The 10,592-nt window shown below is 36.6% G+C and overlaps 1 pseudogene; it reads right to left on the reverse strand.

Moving 5' to 3' along the window:
- Positions 1-1,090: 1,090 nt before the first annotated feature.
- On the reverse strand, positions 1,091-5,451 carry LOC129357615 (claudin-4-like; annotated as a pseudogene).
- Between the last annotated feature and the right edge of the window lie 5,141 nt (positions 5,452-10,592).

Here is a 10,592-nt window from a genome sequence, read left to right on the forward strand (position 1 = left end):
AATGAAAGTAAAATACAAACATTTCATCATTACAACTATACATGTGCATTTTCTAGCAGTCAAAAGTGAGGGTTTACATTCATTTACTTTTCTTTTTTGTGTTCAAATGTTTGAATCTGAAGCACTGAAGATGATTTTTAAAGGTTTGTCCTCCTCAGAAGACTTGAAAGACGTCCTTTCACCCAGGGAGGTGAAAATATCCATTCTTTGAACAACTAAAATGGTTTCTCAGCAACATGGATCCAAGCATACGCAGCCCTCTGTTGTCTCTGCCGGTGACATCCATTTTACTCAAGACAGAAACGATAAATCACTGTCTCAACACAACGGCTTTCCATTACAGCACAGCAAACATCTCATCCAGTTACAGTAAATTCCCACGAGGTTCCCCTGCTGGATTCCTCTCCTTGAAATTGTTTCAAGGTCTTGAAACAATTTCAGGTTTATTGACAGGGCAGATGAAGGATAACAAACATCCGTTGTTATCTTTATGTAATGCAGCTCATTTCTTAACCTTTGTAAAACATCATAATTGTCTAGAAAAGGTAAAGTTACAGCAACAGTATATATTATTCATGGTTTCCTTTGAGAATTTCAACATCTTTATTATGACCTTTTGCAGATATATTAAAGAAATCCAATGTACATCAAATCACTTTATAGTACTGGTTTCTAAATTCACAGGAAAACAAAGAAATTTCTGTTGGTTTTTTTTGTTTTTGTTTTTAGACCCAAATGGAGCATCATAGTACCAGCTGATTGTTGATGCATTTATAGGTCAATGAAGGAAGTTGCTCTTTTTTGTTGCTCTTGTGTTTCTGATTATTTCTTTTTCTTTTGTGAATGGAAAAAGAGAATCAGATTTTGACCAATCAGGGAAAATTAGCTGATTGCTTCTTAACGCCTATGGTTGGAGAAACTATCATATTACTCAGATAATGATTTGCTAATTTATTATAAGAAAACTTTAAAAGTTCATTCACTCTAAAGGTCTTGCTAAGATCTTTTTAAAACCTCAAAATTTATCAAAAGGTCTACAAAACTACAAGTAAGGAACTAGATTAAAACTTTTAGCAATGGAATTAAAGATCTCTGCAGACAGGAGACTCACACATAGTCCACATTTGATGAGACGGTTCTTGCTGGGCCAAACTTTGCAGGAATGTAGGGTCTGTTGTCCTTTGGGGGCAGTTGTTGCAGAGCAGACCACCTCCCAGAAGCAGCAGGGCTGCAGAGCCCCAACCGATGTACAGCGCAGCGCCAAGCTCCCGTCTTTGTGCCGCCGTCACCAAGGGGTTGTAGAAATCCCTGATGACTGTGTGAGCTGACCAGGACACCGGGGTCATGATTAGCAAGGCGGTTATGATGAAGATTACTCCAGAGACGATGCAGGCTTTGGCTTTGGACGCCTCGTCGTCCATGCAGTTTGGTGCACTTCCCTCCAACGATGGCCATGAGCATGCCAAACACGCCGACAATCACAGAGATGATCACCATGGCCCTGGCGGCCTGCAGGTCCTGAGATAGCGCCAGCATGGAGTCGTACACCTTGCACTGCATCTGCCCCGTGCTCTGGACCACGCAGCTCATCCACAGGCCTTCCCAGATCACCTGCGCGGTGACGATGTTTGCCCCAACGAAAGCGGTGACCCTCCACATGGGCAGAGCGCAGGTGATGATGGTGCCAAGCCATCCAAAGGACAGGAGGATACCAAGGATCTGAAGCCCCTGAGAAGCCATGATGAGCCCAGAGGTGATGACTGGTAGAAACGAAGATGATCACGTCGTAAATTCTTCTTTTTTGGGTCTTTACATGCTCCGCAGTCACACCTGTTTATGAACACGGTTCCTCAACTCTGAATCTTCAAAAGTTTCGGTCTGACAATAAATAGCCTTAGTTGTGGTTCAGAGGTGGAGTTTTGTCCTACGGACAAAAACAGGGACGAAAACTGAGACCTGATACCTTCAAACTTTGTTCATTGTTCTCTGACATACAACGTTCTGTTATTTGAAGCAAGCCTTCAAGATTGGGAACAATGACTGCAGTTTGCAGCTGTGTTTGTCCATGCACCCTCCCCCCACACACATATAGGTCAGCTCTGGCTCAAGCAAATACAAACAGTAAGATTACTGCAGTAGGTTTAGCTAAAAACAGGCAGATTCTTTAAAAAAGAAGGAAAGGTGGAAGGTAATTAAACTTTCCACCCTTCTGTAAGTCTTGCAATTTTATTAACTTTTGTTTTAACAAGGAGAGTTATGTCCTAAAACCAACATTCTCCAGAGATCTAACTTCTTTGTGTCGAAACCACACCCTCCTCCCATTTTCTCAAATTGGCCTCCACATTACACCAACTGGAGCCACACTCTTACTATAATGCTGTTCTATTTTACCTCCTGATTAACTATTACATGCATAGGAGAAAATGCAGAGACTTATTTTCCCATTATGATGAGGTAGGAACATTTCAGATAAGAGAACAAAACATAGACTGTTTTCTCTTTACAATCGTGGACAATTAACCGTAAGTGTCCAAGGGAAATTACAAATACATCAACCTCTTTTTATTATTGCAAAACAAGGAGAAGTTATTATGTTTTTCAAACGCATATTTGGGCCATTTTCTGTGACGTACATCACTCAGAAAAAGATCATAGATGATCACTTACCATAACTTCCCTACCAATGTGTGGTATTTACATTTCACCCAGGATGTTTGGGTCAGATGTGTTTGTGTCTGTGCACTTACAAATGCAAAGTCAATACAAAGCCTTGTATTGATCTGCAGTGTGAATCTTATCTTATTGCTTTCTGGATAAAGTTGTAATAATTGTTGCAATGCGCAGGTGTGGATGCCTCACAGCTGATACCTGCACATTTCTAGGTTAATGTGCAGGTGCTACATTAACCACCTGCACCATTTAAATTCAACTTGGTTTCTTTGTGGGCGAAATTTCCAATTAAATAAACATATTTTTAATATTTGTTCACAGAATAATCGTGGACTGAATTTTAAACCTATGCAGCATAGAAAAAAGGTTTAGCAAAAATATTAATAAATAATTGTGCAATAAATGGGAATGTAGTTGTGATTTAAGCATTTTTTCTGATTATTTGTCTCAGTGAGTAATCTATAAAATAGCAATGTGTAGATTCAATGTTGTTTTATTTTTGTGTAACCAGGTTGTTGTGTTGCGTATTTTTTCTGCCCAGTGAAAATGAGATGTTGATCTCGATGGGGTTTCACCTGGTTAAGTAAAACCATACCTGTGTGGTTGGCAACACGCTTCCATTTCAGTAAATGTAAGCACACATGTGGCATTTTGTTACATCAGAAGATTTCTGAATCTTATGAATGCTGCTCTATTTAACCTCGTGATTAAATATTACATGCATAGGAGAAAATGCAGAGACTAATTTTCCCATTATGATGAGGTAGGAACATGGCAAATTACTATGCCATGTTATACTCTGGCAAATTCAATTAATTGGTCAAATTGAGTTGCGTTTTTGTGATGACCTGGCAACCTTTCCAGGATGTGCCTGATGACTTCTGTTGCTCGTCACCAATAAGTAATTAATTATACAGCTGCAATGCCAATGAAAACGTTCCCACTGATTATTAATGGCAGTCTAAATGATTTTGTCATGAGAGTTTTTAATAAAGCATAAATTAATACAATTAGATAATGTTTTTTTTTATTTGACATGTTTTGCTATCTTTGAGAAATTGTTGTTTTATTTTCTGTCAAAAAAGCTCCTTAGATCAATTAAAATCATTATCACCTATGTTATAAAAATTAGTCATTTATACCTTTGTAACAATTGAGCCTTATTAAGGTCAGATAGTTATTTGAAACTGATTTCAAATTTAACAGCAGAGATGCTTTTTAATATGGTTTTGAGATTTTTTATTTCATTTTCTACAAACTCAAATGATTGATAAATGTATTTTCTATGACATCTATGAGATAATTGTGTCAAAACTGCACTGGGAACACTTACAGAAACTTTTAATATGCAGACCATCTCTTTAGGTACAGGTTGCATGCTGTAGGTTTGCATGCTGTAGGTTTGCATGCACAAACTGTCAACATTTTGTTAGTGAACAGAAACATTTGAGGTTTGTTTTAATTTAGTTTTTAAGTCTATGAATTTGATGCAAAAGTTTACATTTCTTTGTCCAGAGGCTGAGAGTTTGAGTGAAGGCAATTAGTTGTTGCCTTGCTTGATTTTCCAGCCGCACCCAAACCTGATCAACAGGAAAGTCGAACCATAACCTCTTCACTGTGAGGATATTTCTTTTCAGATGGAAGTTTGTTTTGATTTAAACTCTGCTGTAAGTAAATAAATGTCTTAAAATATACATTCATATCACAAAGTACAATTTTCAGTGATTTCTAAAAATATATATTTATTATTTCCAGTGAAAGAGTTTTTTTTTTTTTTGAGAAGTGAAAATGTAAGAAAATATCACAGCCTTGCTCATAAATAAACAAAAAACATGTTAATTTCCAAACATCTGCCATAAAAAGTAGATAAGAAACATCCCACAGTAACATGACCAGAACTAAATTAAAAAGTTGTCAAAAACACACATAATTGTGTAAATATGCTAATAAAGAAACACCTAAAAGTGTTGGTACAATATTCAATAGCCATAAACAGAAGCAATGAATATGGAAAATTAAATTTGTTCTTGAGCTGTGGTTCTGTTCAGGATGATTTCGTATTAGCTCTGCCAAACCAGCAGCACCAGTCCATCTGTCCCACTAAGACAAGCAGGAGTCATTTTAAACAGGGACTCTCCCTGGAACGCTGGAGTAGTAGGATCTGGCGGGCAGAGTATTCAGATTTTCCAGCCTTGTACTGCGCGGAGTGGCCGGCAGCATCATTGCGGGGGCAGTTGCCGCAGAGCATTCTCCGCCGATCAGCATCAAGGCAGACGCGCCCCGATGTAGAGCGAGGCCCCCAGCTCTCTCTTCTGGGCCTCCATCAACAAAGGGTTATAAAAGTCCCAGATGATGGCGTGGGCCGTCCAGCAGACAGGACGAGGCAGAGGACCGCAGCTACTATGAAGATAACGCCAGAAGCAATGCCCACCTTGATCTTCGCATTCTCATTCTCCACACAGTTGGTGCACTTCCCCCCTGCTATGCATAGCAGGATGGCCATGATGCCCACCAAGATGGAGATGATCATGAGGGCCCGGGCCGCCTGGAGGTCGGAGGACAGGGCCAGCATGGAGTCGTAGACTTTGCACTGCATTTGGCCCGTGCTCTGGACCACGCAGCTCATCCAGATCCCTTCCCAGTTGATCTGTGATGTGACAATGTTGCTGCCGATGAAAGCAGAAACCTTCCACATGGGAAGGACACACACGATGATGGCGCCGATCCAGCCTATGATCCCCAGAGCACAGCCCAGGATCTGGAAACCAGTAGAAACCATTGCTTTTTCCAAATAAGCTGCTGTCTTAAAAGGTCTTTGTCTGTGTCTTCTGTAAGATGTTTGACGCTTTTTGCTCTCTTGTCGTCCAGTGAGTTTGTTGAATGGCTCACGATTCAACAGAGTTGGTACATGAGCCTAAGGGGGAGGAGTTGGGGAGGAAAACAGCACATCCTCCTCCACCCACTCAGGAAACCATCAACCTGTTTATACTCTAAAACTAAACTATTTTCAAGAGTTTATCTAGAAAACTCCTAAAAAAGGCCCTTTCCAATGATAATCAATCCAAAACATCGAGAAGGGATTAAACACCCCATTAAAAAGTGATGTTTACAGAAGATTTTATTATTTGTTGTTTTTCCATCCCTTCCCCAAACCAGTCTCACCTGAAACAGCAGGTGAGCGGAGCAACACCCTCAGCGACAGGTGATTCAGATGGTTTTAGTTACAATACTTCTACAGGAAACGTCACTAAGACCAAATATGGTCACATGGTTTAGTCACATTACACATTCAAAAACAATGAAAGACGTTTTGATCAGATCACATGGCGTCACCCTTTTACCTGGAATGATGAATGTTTTGATGGATTTCTGGATTGTAACAGACTTTTGATCATTTTAGTTTTTTACAATTTCTTTTTTATTCAGAATTGTATGTATAGTTTGTCACTCATAATACAGTGTGAGTTTCCTATTAAAGTTATTTCAGCAGCTATGTGTCTTTCTATGCATTTTTCCTGAAGCACAGATGAGGTTTGTGTTGTAATGATCTTATTTAGACATTTTCCAACTGTTCTACTTCAGGAAACCATTTGAAAAGGATTTAAAATAAATAAAACTTTTAATGTAGCAGTATTCTCTCACTTCAATTTGGGTGCTTTTATTTTCAATGGTAAAATATTTAAAAGCTTAATCATTAGAGTGAAAATAAATAAATTTGCTGTACAGCAAGAAGCTAACTAACTCTCCTATTCTGGGATAAACCCGTTTTTGTTGACAGAATCCCACTATTTTTCAGTACAACTGTTTTATTATGTTGTTATTTTAACTCATTGCTTTACCATAAATATGAAAATCATTGCTATCATCAGTAATGTCTTTGACTTAATTATTATTCTGAGATCCTTAGAGTGCAGTTTGCATTTTGAGTCTTAATGCAGAGCTGAAGGTATCAAGTAGAAGAATCAACTCAGAGCAAAACTAATACTAATACTAATACTAATAAAATACTAATAAAAAGAGCTATGAACTTCAAAATAATTTACATGTTCCTCATGAATGCATTTGATAAAGGAGACATTCTGCTTCATTGAATTATTTCTATTTATCTATGTTCTCAGAAGTCAGATCTTTTCCAGCTGGAAAATCAAACTGAATGTATCTGAATGTACCTTCAATATAGAAAGTTCATGATTGACTCTGTTTTTAAGTCTGTGTATCACATCCAAGTAACTTTGACATTACATGTCAAAAACTCTTTGTTCGTGATTTAGTGTCTTCGAGTATGATTGCACTGCCTGAAGAATTCAACTCTGACCCTACAGAATGTCATTTAATCACATAAAAGACTATTTTTAACATTTCTTAGACTGAACACAAAAAGGCCTGTTTGATCTAAAGAGGAGGTCAAAGTTGAAACAGACTCCGTGTGTGTTGTGCGGTTTAAACTGAAGGCTGATTGTGTCACGGATGTGTGAACCTACAGGAATGTTTTGTTCACAGTTTCACTGGAAAACAACTTGAACTGCAGATGAAATTACTTTGAATGATGAGCAACATCAAAGAGCTGCTTGTGGATGAAGGATATCTCCACTGTGACCAGTAGGAGGCGCCATCTTCTACTTTATTCACATTTCTGTCTCCTCTGTGTCTGTGCACTGGGGTTAAGAATCAAATCAATTTAGCTCCCAATCATGACTAGCCAGTAACTCGTTACATTTACTTGAGTAACTTAAAAGAATGTACTTTTTACTTTTACTTGACTAATTTTATTATGAAGTATCGCTGCTCTTACCTAAAATGTTTCTGGATTCTCTACCAAATTCACCAGACAAAGACACACCCGCAGTTTTTGTTAACATTTCATGAGTTTTATGATAAAATTAATTTATTTGGAAAAATTTATTTTTCCTGATTTTGTTATTTTTTTGTTACTTATATGAACTATTGTCAATTTCATTCTTAAAATATCAACTTTCTATTTTGATCCGTCTGATTATGAATTTTTAAACATTAAATGGTTGATAATTGGATCAGTTTTTCAGTACTTTTTCCCAAATACTTTTTTTTAACTTCAGTAATTTCTTGGATTATTATTATTATTATTATTATTATTATTATTATTATTATTATTATGAAATATTGAATTATTGCTGATTTTATAATGTCCCTCATGTTAAACTTTAATCTACATTTCAAATCTCGACATTCAGTGATAAACTTCTAAGATTTTCCGGTTTATTCATTTTTATTCCAACAGACAACCAGATTGTGAGGACGTCTCCGTAAAGAAATGGAGAGAACTGGGACCGGTGGAGAGAACTGGGACCGGTAGTTTTCTGTTTGGAAAGGAGTAGGAATAAGTGAACACTTATTTAATCCTACCCCTTATCTAAATTTAATAAAATATATTACTTACCGAATCAATAATTATAAAATTTTTTAATTAAAACCGTGTTAACATTTTTTTCAGCATTACACCTCTGACTTTTTCTTTAAACATTTATCAATAACTTCTGTTCTTTAGTCGATTTCCAGATTTTCTGATCGACATGTCCTTCCTGTTCCGCCCCCTGTGTATCAACATGTCACCGTTGAGGATTTTTCAGCTTAGCATGATTACTGCATAACCAGCAGTTGCATGTTTAATCACTATCTGAATCTTTCTTGGCAGTGTCCCAGGCTAAGATAAGCTGTTCATTCATGCAGCTCCCACTCAGACATGTCTCACACACTTGTGTTTGTGTTGCTGTTCTGGGAGTTTGGAAGTATCTAACCATCAAACAGTCATTTGAAACAAATAAGAAAACAAGGTCATGGGTCATCCTTGTGCTGACCGAAACTCACTCCTATGCTGCTATAAAGATAAGCCACTCAGTGAAACTTGGCTGCAAGTTTTGTTTCAGTGTAAAATATGAATAAAATGGAGGATATCCATGAACAAAGGAACTTTAGGACTTTAGTTTACAAAAACACATCAGTATTTTTAATCCTGTAAGGTGATTTTTTTCAGCAACAAGGCAGTTCAGATGCTTGACATGAATTAGAAGGAAATGCAAACAACAAAGACAAAAGGAAAGGTTAAAGGTACAAACAGAACTAAATATTGGTTCCCCGTGTTTAATAAGAGTATGTAGTCCATAATTTATTAACTAACAGGGTTTTTTATGCATCTTAAATTTGTTCTGCAGTAGAGAGGAATAAAACTAAATGTTGGTTCCAGTTGTTCTGGGTTGAGGGATAGATTTGTAAAGTATAACTTAACAGGAGTTTCTCTATATCTTGCTCCATATTTAAAGTATAAAGCTCAGTCGTCCAGTTTTAATTATTTAGCTGTTCTCTCTAGTAATGAGGATCACATGGTTGTCAGGGAAAGCACGTCTGCAGAGCTTCATGTTATTCCCCCTCGCTAAGCAAAAGTGTTCTGTGGGTTTAATAAGTAACATAAAGTGGACTGATAAACATCTGTGGCTGCCAAGCTCAGCTATAAACATTACAAGCATGCAGTTCATTATCGATACCTTAAAAATGCTGGAATAAATTATGTGACTGCTAAGAAGTGAGAAAAGTTCTCCTGCTGTGTAACAATCAATGTTACTGTGTCTATAGAAAATCCTTTTATACAGTGCACAACTTGTTCTTTGTGTTCAGCCATTTACTTCACTGTAATTCTGTTCTTTTTGTAAGTGAAATCAGGAAAAGAAGTTATATTATCACCCAAAAAAGTAAAGCACTGATAGCAAAGTTTTAAATTCAATAACATTGTAATATATGGAATATGACTGTGTATCAAAGCATGACGGACCTCTTTAGATATAAGATTAGTTTATCATCTAACATGCAGTTTTCTGACTTACTTTCTTCCTCTAAGAACAAAGAAATCCATGTAACTGACAATTTATTGATTTAGTCAACATGATTGGTTGTCATTAGACTTCAGTCCAAATCATCAATGGCGTTCCTGACACGTCTTTATCTTGTATGCGCGGGAATATTATCACACTAATATTACATCAACAGAGCTGCAACGTAAAGACTAACCTACACAAGATAAAAAAGCAGCTAACGGAGAGGATGACCGAAGATCAAATGTAGTTCAGTGATTTAAATTAGATTTTAATGCATGCTTGAACATAAAGCAGATGCAAACCAATTGATTGTGCAATATTATTTTGGATAATCTACTTTCATTTCATTGACAGCCTAATCAATATGTTCCACTTGTTTGACTGGCTGATTGGCAGTCACACAGTCAGCCAGATGCCTAATTACAGAAGGAGTTTGTTAATATTGTGCCCAGAATCCTGCTACTGGCAGATTTAGGTTGTTTTAATCCTGTTTTAAAGTTGGTTAAATTGCATTGGTTTTAATGCATACTGCCTTTAATTTATGTATTTAACTCAAGTTACTTTACAATTTAATATCAGACCAAAAAACAAACAGAAAATGGCACCTTCTTCTGAATAAAATATATTGTTTTACTGCAATGCAAGTTTGTTGGATTAGCATTATTGCATTATTTCATGTTGTTCTACAAGACAGCAAAATGTGTCACAAATTCGCCCATGACACTGAAATAAATCGGTTTTATAATGAACAAGTATCATGTTTTTACAATGGGTTGAAGCCATAAGCTCACAGGTAATTAATTAATTATAATGAATACTATATGAATTAATATTAATATACTATTAATAATAGGGTTAGGGTTTATATTATTAACATATAATAATATATTATTTTATGAGTCATATTTTCCTGATTAATAATTTATGTTTTTATTAATACAGAAATGTGAGCCATGCAGGAGAAAGTGCATGAGTTAAAGTGTTGTAATGTTATTAGCTGATAAGTAAACCTAAAAGGACGATTGCTGTACTCTGCTGTTTAATCTGTCGAGGAATGTAGAAAAAAAAACAGGCCTT

The sequence above is a fragment of the Poeciliopsis prolifica genome, unplaced genomic scaffold (assembly GCF_027474105.1).
Source record: "Poeciliopsis prolifica strain line A6 unplaced genomic scaffold, Auburn_PproV2 SCAFFOLD262, whole genome shotgun sequence".
In the NCBI taxonomy this organism is placed as follows: domain Eukaryota; kingdom Metazoa; phylum Chordata; class Actinopteri; order Cyprinodontiformes; family Poeciliidae; genus Poeciliopsis; species Poeciliopsis prolifica.